The sequence below is a fragment of the Triturus cristatus genome, chromosome 11 (genome assembly GCF_964204655.1).
Source record: "Triturus cristatus chromosome 11, aTriCri1.1, whole genome shotgun sequence".
Taxonomy (NCBI): Eukaryota; Metazoa; Chordata; class Amphibia; order Caudata; family Salamandridae; genus Triturus; species Triturus cristatus.
The window spans coordinates 1,021,917,657-1,021,931,636 of record NC_140594.1 but is presented as its reverse complement, the minus strand read 5'-3'; the positions used below and the strand labels follow the sequence as shown (position 1 = coordinate 1,021,931,636).

Sequence of the window (13,980 nt, the reverse complement as noted above, 5' to 3'; positions counted from 1 at the left end):
GGAGGACGCTTTCCATTAGCTGTGTTTTCTGATGACGTGTCGCGCCAGCCCCGTCCTACAACAGAACTCCTTTAGATCGAAACCGACTCTTCCACTGTCTCACCGAAAGTGAAACCAGGCCACGCTGATACTTTCACAATAGAACAGCTGGGAATGCACTTTTCGGTAAAAGCACGCATTCCTTCCTCCTAATCAAATTAAAGACTCACTGAAGAACAGGGGCCAGGTTTGATCGGTAAACAGCTGTTACAACGACTTTTTTACTTTGCAATACCAATACAACGCATGCATTACCATGCATGCGTTGTACATCGCAAAGTCATTACTAAGCATTTTTTTAGAACGCATGGTCATTTATCACGCATGCCTTTACAACGAATTTCATTGTAAAGGTATGTATGGTAAATTATTATTATTATTATTATATATGGATTTATTAAGCGCGCAGCTACCCATGGGTTTCCCGGCACTAGAGACACAGAAGTGAGGAGGACAAACAAAAGTGCAAGGAACAAATTACAGAGAGAACAGCCAGGTCTTCACTCCTTTGCGGAACTTAAGATAACATGTTTCAGACCGCAAGGGGATGGGAAGCGAGTTCCAGAGCGAGGGCGCCAAGTAGGAAAAAGAGCGCCCACCAACTCTAGCACGCTTAAAACAGGGAACAGAGAATCTGCATTGAGTGGAAGATCTGAGAGTGCAGGAGGGACAATATTGATGGACTAAGGTGGATAAATAGTGAGGGGATTTTCCAGCTTTGATACGGTGCATAAAGCATAGAGCTTTGAATTTAGACCTAGATTCAATGCGCAGCCAATGCAGGCTGCGCAGGGAAGAGGAAAGAGAAGTGGTTCTAGGCAGATTGCAAAGTAAACGGGCAGCCATGTTCTGGACCACTTGAAGCTTACGGGAGACCTCCTTGCAGGCACCCAGAAGTAGAACATTACCGTAGTCCAGCCGCGATGTCACCAAGGCCTGGACCACTGACTTCTGGGTGTCAAGGGGAAGCATCCATGTGATCTTCCTCAGCCACCTGATGATGGTAGTACAGGTGGCTGCTACTTTAACCACATGTTGCCTCATGGATAACTGATTGTTAAAGAGGACCCCGAGATTGCGTGCTGTTGTTGCTGGGACCGGCAATGGTCCCATTTGCTGAGGCCAATGTTGCGGGCCCCAGAGAGCGGAGTCCGGACCGAACAAAAGCAGCTCCGTTTTATCGCCATTCAGCTTCAGTTTGTTAGTCAGCATCCAATTGGCGATATCAGCAAGCCCAGAACAAAGAGAGGAGGAAGGAGAGTGCTGATTAGAAGAGAGAGAAAAAATGATCTGAGTGTCGTCTGCATATGAAAAAATAGATAGTCCAGACTGTTCCGCAAGAAAAGCAAGGGGTCTAACATAAAGGTTAAAGAACAAAGGACTGAGAATAGAACCTTGGGGGACACCATAAGGGGCGTTATGAACAGTGGACACCGCAGAGGAGGAGAAAACCTGAAAAGTGCGGTCAGAAAGAAAATTGGAAATCCAAGCAAGTGCGGAGCCACCGATCCCAACAGACCTCAAGGCAGAAAGAAGGATGGTATGGGAGACGGTGTCAAAAGCGGCACTCAGATCCAAAAGGATGAGTGCCACCGTCTCCCCTCTGTCTACCCGACGTCTGACTGTCTCGGTGACTCCCAGAAGGGTTGACTCCGTAGAAAAGCCCGCCCGAAAACCAGATTGGGAAGGATGAAGAACATTCACTGATTCAATGTGAGTGGTTAAGTGACGGTTAACATGCTTCTCCAACACCTTCGAGAGGCAGGGAAGCAAGGAGATGGGTCGAAAATTGGCTGGGTTGCTGGGATCAGCATTAGCTTTCTTCAGGAGCGTGACCACCATCGCATGCTTCCAGACATTAGGGACAGTTGCCTCCATGAGAGAAGCATTCAAAAGAGCCAAAATGCAGTCAAGTGGAGCATAGGCTAGGGTACAGAGAATCTACGGGGGCATAGGATCCACGGGAGAGCCAGATTTAATCTCTGCCAGCAGTTTCTGGAAGGCGGGCATAGAAATGAGTTCCCACTTATCTAATAAAGGAAATGAAGACCGTACAGGGTCGTCCTGAAGGGATGGTTGGTCATGGTTCAGTATAGGTGAACTGGATGAAGCAGATGGTAAAACTCCAAAACCTGCGTAGATGCTGTCAATTTTCTCCGTAAAGAAGTCCGCCAAGGAATTGCATTGAATGCTATCCAGACAGGGGGCTTTGGGAGCACAAGACATACCAGATAGTTCCTGAACTGCCTTAAAAAGAGCTTTGGGGCGATTCTGAGCTTTCAGTATCATGTTGTTAACCTGATTAGCCCTGGCAGTATTACATAATGCGTGATAATTATGTAATGCAAGGTTAAATGATTATGCGTTTCAAAAACAATGTAGCAATCCACGTCATTGAACGGAAACATAGGATGTTCTGTTTCCTCACAACTAGGGGTGGGCGGAATTTGCGGAATTAACCTCCGCAAATTATCGCGAGAATGCAGAAAATCTCCGCAAACATGCCGGAAATATCGCGAAGATGCGGAAGTTTTTTTGCCGCCTGTTCGCGGTATTTTTTGCGTGTTCGCGGGTCGCCAACTTACCCATGCGGTCGCTCACGGGCGCGGCCATCTTGTTTTCACTTGTCCCGCCCTCTGGCGTTGTTTACTTCCTGTTCCGGGTCGCGCAATGCATGTTCGCGGTCGATATTTCCTGTTCGCGATCGCTTTTACTTGATCGCGTTGCTTTTTGCTTGCTCAGGGAGAAAATATCGCGCGAACTTGCGCACGTGGTCGCAACGGGCGCGGCCATCTTGTTTTCCACTCTATTGCATGGTTCTGGGGCCTGATTTTCAATCCTCCCTAAATCTTTTCAATCCTTTGTTTATAGCCACTTTTTTTGGATCTTTATTACTTATTATTTCTCTAACTATTTTCCTGCCTCTATATTTTTGGTTTTTGTGTACTTTTTTTTAGTTTTTTAGCTACTTTTTCTCTTTGTATTGCCCGCTATTTATTTCCTTTACTCCTTTATTTATTTTACCTTTTCTTTCCCGCCCCGTCCCCAGAACCATGTCCAAGGGCAGGGCTGTTCGCCGGCGCAGCCAGAGCCGCGACCGCCTTCCTTGCGGAAGGCGGCGCCCACAAGGGGTGCATGCACGGGCCTTATTTGGGGAGGCGGAGTTGGCTGCACTAATTTTCTTTGTGCAGCGCCACCTCCCCTCAACCCTGGCAGCAGGTGGCAGGCCTGGGTCCGGGTACGGCCTCCGGGAGCGTCGGCAGCGGTGGGGGAAGGTGCGCCGGGCAGTGTCGCGCATCTCTGGGGTCCGGCGCACCCAGGCACAACTGACGCACCGGTGGTCTGACATCCTGGACCGTGAGCAGGACCTGCTGGACCTGCTAGGAGTGGAGGTCCCGGGGCTTGGTGAGTACCTATTTAATTATTACAACTTTGTGTCTGTTCTTCTGCTCTATGTTATATATTGCGAATATCTTTTTTTCCTTCCAACCAGCTAGAATGTTGCTGCTTGCAATACATTCCAGGTTAATAACGTTTAAAAGTCTTCTGTGATTATGACACAGGTGCTCTTCTGCGCTACTACTAATCTTACTTGTTTGCAGCTTTCCGTTTGCGCTTGCTTAGCGTGATTCTTTACGAGTTTATTTTAGAGAAATTAAGTTACGTAATGCTACAGTGACTCACGTCCACTCCTTACTTTGTCCTGTCACTAATAGATAGGGGCGGATTGATACATAGGTTTAGGTACTTTGTATGAGCTTCTAATTGGTTAGTGGTATGCGTGATGCCCCCCTCACTCAGTTACGTGACGTGCTGCTAGTACGCCAGTCTTTAGAACCTTTCTAGTTTGTTCAATGAGTGGTGGTAGGCTTTGCAGTTACTTAGCAGTAGCAGATCAGCATCAATCAAACCAAAATTTGGTGTATACAAAAAATGTAGTCATGTTCATGTGTCCTCCATGATTGGATCATACACATTGTTGAGGAATACAGTCGAAATGCATACTTAATGTACAATTGGCATGCCTGGAATAGGTGGGCTAGGTTGGGTGGTACGTTGTACTAATTCTTAGGCTTACTTGTAACTTAGTTTTCTGGAATCAGAATGGAAGAATGGATTACTGTTGATAAATAGTAACTTAAGTAGTCGAACTGCGAATCCCCCGATATTACATGTTGACCAGATGAGATCGGTCAATGTAGTTATTGCAATTGTTTACATAAGTGTTTTTTGACCGTTGTTGAAAAATATTGTATTTGCTTAAGTTGACACCATCCATCAATGTTTGTCTCTTTCTTATATCTTTCCTGTTCATCAGCACCCAGGGGCAGACGGGCAGGGACTGGTCAGTCGGCGGGACAGGAACACCACGAGGAGGACACCGCTGAGGGCTCCTCTGCTGGCCCCAGTAAGTCTTCTTGTTTTTAATAATATTTCTTATTCCATAACTTTTACTGCCCCATTTCTCCCGAACTATAGTGTGTTTCCAAATGCTATTCTTTTACCACCAATTATCCTTCGATCTGTACGGTTTCAAAAAGCTTATCTCTGCCTCCGCTATGATGACTGAGTACCACTACATACTATCAGTCTGTCTGTCTGTACTGTAGTAGCTAGTCTTGCCCAGTTGGCCAGTGCCACTCTTTGTGAAAGGTTGTAATATAAAACTCATATTCACCAGTAGCTCATACAATCCGTTGGGTTGTTGTCTTGTACTACTTTTTACTCTTGTTGATGTTTAGGCTTTGAAAATTCACAGCAACAGCCCTACCAGATTTCTTAATATTTTGATATGATACCCTATAGGACATACAACTGTTGTAGGGATCTTGCACATACATTTGCACCAGAAAATAGGATGTTGGTGATGGTAGGTTGGACCTTCCTTGCACACCTCAATCAGAAATTCCGCACCCACCACAATTCCACTGCTTGACTATAGTACTGTCTTGTCATACCTATTAGGTCTCGGAACCCTCCCCCCAAGATAACCAACAAGTAGACAACCCAGAACATTAACACACGCAACCTCTGTCGTGGAAGCTATTCACATGCACACCCTTACTTTAATTTGCTCAATCGTGTAAGTTATTCCACTCCACACCAAATACCACAAAGTCTATGTAAGTTTCAAATTTTTATTTCGATTTGAGAAGGTCTGTACACTGTTTTCTTAGCAGCACCAACCGGCAAATCAATAACATTAAAACAATATACATTGTTACACTTATACAGTTGGGAATTAAATCATGATAACTGAAGTGGTGGAAGGCAGCACCACCATCCCATAGCAATTTAGTTTATATACATTTATAAATGAAGATGTGAGTGAAGGGACCCCTCACCTCAGAAGAACCTAGTACTGGTAGTTGGTGCATCGTTCAGAAGCTCTGGTTCGTAGAAGCGAATCTTGCGTCTGTAATGCGAAAAAAGAAATGGTGTGCGTTAGTATATTGCAACTTGCAAGCATTTCTCAGCCGTGCCAAAAAGTGTAGCATCTATGGATAAGCAATATGGACTAACAGTAACAGTAGTACACCAGTTCTTCCTAAAAAAGTGGCTTGTTAATGTTTGTTGACCGCCTGTACGCAGCGCGTAGACTAGACAGTAGCAGTGTGAGGCAGGTCATGTGGGCTCAAAGGTGTCTTAAGAAGCTGCAAGGTAAAGGTAACGTCACATGTGCATGGCTAGGGCTAATCAAGCAAATGCTACAATGATCATATAACTTAGTGTCTACTCTACTACTACCTGATTTGTACTAGTGATTTATGTTAGTATTAACTCATTTTTCAACCTTGCTACTGATCAATAGGGGGGAGGTGTATATGTTGCCTAATAAATGTGTAATGTTTTCTAGGCGCACTACCGACCACCATTGCTGGGGCCAGCGAAGGCGACGCAGAGGGCGAGGATGCGGCAGTTGCAGATAGCAACGGAGGGGGAGTGGCAGCACCAGTGGCAGGCGGTGGTAAGTTAGATTCATAATCTTTAACTATTGTTTAACTTGACAGCACACTCACTGCAAAGGTGTACTGTATGTATATGTATACTGTAAAGTTGTGAATTAGGGCCCCATTAGGATGGTGGGCGTATTGCCCCCGCCGGGCTGGCTGGAATTCACTGCCGTCACAGCAGGGGCAAACCTCCCGCCATCCCTGTAGAAAATATTCAGACATGTCTAGGCGGAAAAGGGTTCAATATGGCGGTGGTGTCTCTCTCACCACACCGGCAGCCATATAATCTGCATTTTGGAATGCCTTTGCGTGGCGGCATTACCGTCCGCCACGGAAAGGCATGCACACATTGCAGAGTATGCTTGGGGGCCCCCATGGAGGGTACCTACCGATGCTATGGTACCCCCCCGACTTTCAAAGCAAAACGTGACAGGCTCCATGCGAGGCCCGTCATGTTGTGCTTGGAAAAGCAGCACAACATTTTAGCATTGCTTTCAGCAAAGCCAACCAGAATTTAAATTTAAAATAACAGGGTGCGCCCGCCACTGTGCCGGGCGCATCATCCTAATTAATTGTCCCCACGGGACCCCCACCCTTTTTTAGCAGTCGGATGGCGGGCGGACAAAGTCCGCCCGCTATCCGATGTCGTAAGTAAGTATGAGTTCTTGGGGACGTTTGAAGAGTGAACTAGAAGACTAGAATTCCCTTTAATTGGTATAGGACTAGGAGCCAGAGTATTGAGTAACCAATGGCCTCATCTATCTGATTTCAACTCCGCTTTGAAAGTTTTATGGAGAAGAGCACCTGGTGCACTGTTCAACTAAAAAGTGTAAGACAGGTGGAAGGAAGAAGGACGGGCGACATTTAAAATGTTATGTACTACTGTGCTTTATTTTATAGTGCTACTCTACCATGCCACTATGTGTGTAAATAATTACCTTGTCCTACTGTTTTATTAAGACTATATTTTACAATTGTCTTGCTTTTTCTTTTTGATACACAGCTACTCCAAAAATCAACCGGAAGGAGTTGGCCGCCAAGGCACGGCGCCGGAAGCTGGAGGCAATCCAGCATGAATACCGGCGGCTGGTGGTCCTAGCCGAGGAGGAGGAGGAGACTGCAGCAGCAATTCAAGCCTCCTCCAGTGCCCCGGGCCCCAGCCACCGCCCTCCAGCGGTACGGCGCCACCGTCTGGCGGCTGCCCGCCGCCACCGTGCCATCTCCGGTGCCCCCCCCCACTGTGGCTGCAACTGCCGCGGCCTTAGACGCCGCGTCGCCCATTTAGAGGACCAGATTCGTGTCCTCCTCCAGTCCCGCCCCACCAGTTAGTCCCTGTCACTGCCCCTTTTTTAACTCCTGTTCGTTCTTGACTCGTTTGGGCGTTCTCTATTTCTATGGACAGTCGTTGGGGTTAGGGAGGTGGGTGGGTTAGCTTTTGTTAGGGTCAATTAAATATATTTTTCTATGTTACATGCAATGTTGTTAATGTTTTGTAGGTGGGGTAACTGTTTTACATCACACTGTTTCTTTGCTGGTGCATGGCCGCCCATAGCGTGTGTTTGATTTCAATAATTTGCTGACTGTATAAGACACAAACAGATAGATGCGACACACCTCACTCATTGACTGGTCCTACTATGCATTCTTTGGAGTGGTGTTTGAAACTGACATCATTGACAACATGTCCATTATTGATTCTGCCTCCCCCAAACTTCTCTCTTACCGGTGCTTGATGTTTATGTCCAACTGTGGCACAGCACTGGCTGCATGGTGAAGATGGTTTCCTTTTTCATACATGCCATGATTGGGGTGGTGGTGGTAGTATAGTAGTAGTAGTATACACTGGCAGGGTGGCAGCATTTCCAAAAAAAGAAAAGGAGATAGTCAATCGCCTTTGAGAGACTGTTAGAGGAGTAGTTGAATGAAGTACATCACAGAATTTACCGAGCAACAATTATATGCTCAAATATTTGCCAAAAAAACTGAATGCTGGTTATTATGAGGATAGCCTACTAGACAGAGTTACAAACTATAGTTTTGTCGACTTGGCTATGCCTACAGTCTAACAGTTAGTGCTGTATATGAGGAATGACAACAAACAAATCCAATCAATGCCGGCAATTCATGCTGAGGTATATGTTCCTTTGTTAAATAAAAGAACCTGTGAAATATCCTACTCATGGGTGGGCAAGCAGAAGAAGTTCATCGCTCTGCATTGAAATTGAAGTAGTGTTGCTTTCACCACATCCGCCCCAGCAAGTGTGTGATTAAGTATTGGTGTACATTTAATTTAGTTACACCTCGACAATAAGTCACACAGCCCGGGGGAAGAGGGTTAGGGTCCGTTGATTGGATGGGAAGGGGGATTTTGGGAAAGGTTTGACATAGAAAAACAGTATGCATACATAGACAAACAAACGACAATCATTGAAGACTACCATACCATATCCATTCCATATGTTAAGGTATAAAAAAGGAAATGCATGCATGATGAGACCCGGATTACATACACTTCTATTTCTTGTTCTGTTCCGGCCTTAATACTTTAACAGATAGCAAATAGAAATTTAAAATATTGGTAGTGAAGAATCGTAAACACAGAGCAAACGTAATGATGATTGATAACAACAACTCCAAGAACACACTGTTGTAAAGAATGTATACAAGATATTAATCAAATTATTTAAAAGAAGTGAAAAGTGGATACTGTTACTGTCCTATCCTGGTCAAAAATGTGGACTGGTTTTTTGCATCTCGGCATTCCTCTTGCTCCTCTCGTCCATCAATCTTGGGTGTGTCGCCTCACCACTCGCCACTGCCCGGCTGGAATAAAAAGGTGATTGATTGGTAAGGTAATTAATATGCATTGTAATGTTTTACAAAGTTTTGGACAAGGCCCGGCCTGTAATTTTAGATTGAAAACCAAAGGGGATATTCAGAAAGAAAGTGAAAACAAATGCACAAGTGATGGTGTAGTGCAACAAGAACACTTTCCGAGGTGGCATGTATGCATATGCATCATCTCTACTGTAGTCTGTTTCCAGCATAGACCTTCAACAGTAACAGGAGAGATCAGGCCCACAGTGCTTACCATTAGCACATCCTACGTTAACACTTTAGAGTCCTTTTTTTTTTTCTCTCAAAGAGTTGGACAAACGCAAAGCACATTATCCATTCCAGACATAGCATTTTACAGTTAAAGTTAGTAAAATCAATGCACTGCAGTCATCCCACCGCTACACTCTATTCAACTTCTACACAGACATTTGGGTGTGCTGTGGTTGTGGTTCACGTGTTTACCTTTAGGCTTTTCCGTTTTATGCCACTCATGAAACATCCTCCTGACTTCATCATCAGCTCTGATACTTCTACTGACTGAAGATCGGCCTGCAGTACAAGTGTAATTTTTATAACACAACAAGAGTAGAAATATAAATATTACTGACTTGAGTCATTCTTTATTGTGTACAGAAAGATAGATTAACACTAGTACACTTTGACATCACTTTGTGCACAACAAACAACGCAAACACAAAGACCAATAGCTCAGAGTCAGGTGTCCAATGCATGCCATTAATTATCATCATTTATTACCTGTTACTTCTCATCTTAAGTTAACGGGCCGTCTCTTTCGCCATCATCATGACGGACGGTGCTGTTAAGTCACAGTCATTTGCATTGCGCAGATTGAGTGAGTCCCCTTCAAGTAGGAAAAAGAGCGCCCACCAACTCTAGCACGCTTAAAACAGGGAACAGAGAATCTGCATTGAGTGGAAGATCTGAGAGTGCAGGAGGGACAATATTGATGGACTAAGGTGGATAAATAGTGAGGGGATTTTCCAGCTTTGATACGGTGCATAAAGCATAGAGCTTTGAATTTAGACCTAGATTCAATGCGCAGCCAATGCAGGCTGCGCAGGGAAGAGGAAAGAGAAGTGGTTCTAGGCAGATTGCAAAGTAAACGGGCAGCCATGTTCTGGACCACTTGAAGCTTACGGGAGACCTCCTTGCAGGCACCCAGAAGTAGAACATTACCGTAGTCCAGCCGCGATGTCACCAAGGCCTGGACCACTGACTTCTGGGTGTCAAGGGGAAGCATCCATGTGATCTTCCTCAGCCACCTGATGATGGTAGTACAGGTGGCTGCTACTTTAACCACATGTTGCCTCATGGATAACTGATTGTTAAAGAGGACCCCGAGATTGCGTGCTGTTGTTGCTGGGACCGGCAATGGTCCCATTTGCTGAGGCCAATGTTGCGGGCCCCAGAGAGCGGAGTCCGGACCGAACAAAAGCAGCTCCGTTTTATCGCCATTCAGCTTCAGTTTGTTAGTCAGCATCCAATTGGCGATATCAGCAAGCCCAGAACAAAGAGAGGAGGAAGGAGAGTGCTGATTAGAAGAGAGAGAAAAAATGATCTGAGTGTCGTCTGCATATGAAAAAATAGATAGTCCAGACTGTTCCGCAAGAAAAGCAAGGGGTCTAACATAAAGGTTAAAGAACAAAGGACTGAGAATAGAACCTTGGGGGACACCATAAGGGGCGTTATGAACAGTGGACACCGCAGAGGAGGAGAAAACCTGAAAAGTGCGGTCAGAAAGAAAATTGGAAATCCAAGCAAGTGCGGAGCCACCGATCCCAACAGACCTCAAGGCAGAAAGAAGGATGGTATGGGAGACGGTGTCAAAAGCGGCACTCAGATCCAAAAGGATGAGTGCCACCGTCTCCCCTCTGTCTACCCGACGTCTGACTGTCTCGGTGACTCCCAGAAGGGTTGACTCCGTAGAAAAGCCCGCCCGAAAACCAGATTGGGAAGGATGAAGAACATTCACTGATTCAATGTGAGTGGTTAAGTGACGGTTAACATGCTTCTCCAACACCTTCGAGAGGCAGGGAAGCAAGGAGATGGGTCGAAAATTGGCTGGGTTGCTGGGATCAGCATTAGCTTTCTTCAGGAGCGTGACCACCATCGCATGCTTCCAGACATTAGGGACAGTTGCCTCCATGAGAGAAGCATTCAAAAGAGCCAAAATGCAGTCAAGTGGAGCATAGGCTAGGGTACAGAGAATCTACGGGGGCATAGGATCCACGGGAGAGCCAGATTTAATCTCTGCCAGCAGTTTCTGGAAGGCGGGCATAGAAATGAGTTCCCACTTATCTAATAAAGGAAATGAAGACCGTACAGGGTCGTCCTGAAGGGATGGTTGGTCATGGTTCAGTATAGGTGAACTGGATGAAGCAGATGGTAAAACTCCAAAACCTGCGTAGATGCTGTCAATTTTCTCCGTAAAGAAGTCCGCCAAGGAATTGCATTGAATGCTATCCAGACAGGGGGCTTTGGGAGCACAAGACATACCAGATAGTTCCTGAACTGCCTTAAAAAGAGCTTTGGGGCGATTCTGAGCTTTCAGTATCATGTTGTTAACCTGATTAGCCCTGGCAGTATTACATAATGCGTGATAATTATGTAATGCAAGGTTAAATGATTATGCGTTTCAAAAACAATGTAGCAATCCACGTCATTGAACGGAAACATAGGATGTTCTGTTTCCTCACAACTAGGGGTGGGCGGAATTTGCGGAATTAACCTCCGCAAATTATCGCGAGAATGCAGAAAATCTCCGCAAACATGCCGGAAATATCGCGAAGATGCGGAAGTTTTTTTGCCGCCTGTTCGCGGTATTTTTTGCGTGTTCGCGGGTCGCCAACTTACCCATGCGGTCGCTCACGGGCGCGGCCATCTTGTTTTCACTTGTCCCGCCCTCTGGCGTTGTTTACTTCCTGTTCCGGGTCGCGCAATGCATGTTCGCGGTCGATATTTCCTGTTCGCGATCGCTTTTACTTGATCGCGTTGCTTTTTGCTTGCTCAGGGAGAAAATATCGCGCGAACTTGCGCACGTGGTCGCAACGGGCGCGGCCATCTTGTTTTCCACTCTATTGCATGGTTCTGGGGCCTAATTTTCAATCCTCCCTAAATCTTTTCAATCCTTTGTTTATAGCCACTTTTTTTGGATCTTTATTACTTATTATTTCTCTAACTATTTTCCTGCCTCTATATTTTTGGTTTTTGTGTACTTTTTTTTAGTTTTTTAGCTACTTTTTCTCTTTGTATTGCCCGCTATTTATTTCCTTTACTCCTTTATTTATTTTACCTTTTCTTTCCCGCCCCGTCCCCAGAACCATGTCCAAGGGCAGAGCTGTTCGCCGGCGCAGCCAGAGCCGCGACCGCCTTCCTTGCGGAAGGCGGCGCCCACAAGGGGTGCATGCACGGGCCTTATTTGGGGAGGCGGAGTTGGCTGCACTAATTTTCTTTGTGCAGCGCCACCTCCCCTCAACCCTGGCAGCAGGTGGCAGGCCTGGGTCCGGGTACGGCCTCCGGGAGCGTCGGCAGCGGTGGGGGAAGGTGCGCCGGGCAGTGTCGCGCATCTCTGGGGTCCGGCGCACCCAGGCACAACTGATGCACCGGTGGTCTGACATCCTGGACCGTGAGCAGGACCTGCTGGACCTGCTAGGAGTGGAGGTCCCGGGGCTTGGTGAGTACCTATTTAATTATTACAACTTTGTGTCTGTTCTTCTGCTCTATGTTATATATTGCGAATATCTTTTTTTCCTTCCAACCAGCTAGAATGTTGCTGCTTGCAATACATTCCAGGTTAATAACGTTTAAAAGTCTTCTGTGATTATGACACAGGTGCTCTTCTGCGCTACTACTAATCTTACTTGTTTGCAGCTTTCCGTTTGCGCTTGCTTAGCGTGATTCTTTACGAGTTTATTTTAGAGAAATTAAGTTACGTAATGCTACAGTGACTCACGTCCACTCCTTACTTTGTCCTGTCACTAATAGATAGGGGCGGATTGATACATAGGTTTAGGTACTTTGTATGAGCTTCTAATTGGTTAGTGGTATGCGTGATGCCCCCCTCACTCAGTTACGTGACGTGCTGCTAGTACGCCAGTCTTTAGAACCTTTCTAGTTTGTTCAATGAGTGGAGGTAGGCTTTGCAGTTACTTAGCAGTAGCAGATCAGCATCAATCAAACCAAAATTTGGTGTATACAAAAAATGTAGTCATGTTCATGTGTCCTCCATGATTGGATCATACACATTGTTGAGGAATACAGTCGAAATGCATACTTAATGTACAATTGGCATGCCTGGAATAGGTGGGCTAGGTTGGGTGGCACGTTGTACTAATTCTTAGGCTTACTTGTAACTTAGTTTTCTGGAATCAGAATGGAAGAATGGATTACTGTTGATAAATAGTAACTTAAGTAGTCGAACTGCGAATCCCCCGATATTACATGTTGACCAGATGAGATCGGTCAATGTAGTTATTGCAATTTTTTACATAAGTGTTTTTTGACCGTTGTTGAAAAATATTGTATTTGCTTAAGTTGACACCATCCATCAATGTTTGTCTCTTTCTTATATCTTTCCTGTTCATCAGCACCCAGGGGCAGACGGGCAGGGACTGGGCAGTCGGCGGGACAGGAACACCACGAGGAGGACACCGCTGAGGGCTCCTCTGCTGGCCCCAGTAAGTCTTCTTGTTTTTAATAATATTTCTTATTCCATAACTTTTACTGCCCCATTTCTCCCGAACTATAGTGTGTTTCCAAATGCTATTCTTTTACCACCAATTATCCTTCGATCTGTACGGTTTCAAAAAGCTTATCTCTGCCTCCGCTATGATGACTGAGTACCACTACATACTATCAGTCTGTCTGTCTGTACTGTAGTAGCTAGTCTTGCCCAGTTGGCCAGTGCCACTCTTTGTGAAAGGTTGTAATATAAAACTCATATTCACCAGTAGCTCATACAATCCGTTGGGTTGTTGTCTTGTACTACTTTTTACTCTTGTTGATGTTTAGGCTTTGAAAATTCACAGCAACAGCCCTACCAGATTTCTTAATATTTTGATATGATACCCTATAGGACATACAACTGTTGTAGGGATCTTGCACATACATTTGCACCAGAAAATAGGAT

The 13,980-nt window shown here is 45.5% G+C and overlaps 1 long non-coding RNA gene across 1 annotated transcript; it reads left to right on the top strand.

Moving 5' to 3' along the window:
* The first annotated feature begins 4,390 nt into the window (after nt 1-4,390).
* Nucleotides 4,391-7,245, top strand: LOC146785849 (uncharacterized). Its single transcript, XR_014970508.1, has 3 exons — nt 4,391-4,447; nt 5,897-6,007; nt 6,997-7,245. It is a non-coding gene; the product is annotated as an uncharacterized LOC146785849 (long non-coding RNA).
* The last annotated feature ends 6,735 nt before the right edge of the window (nt 7,246-13,980 follow it).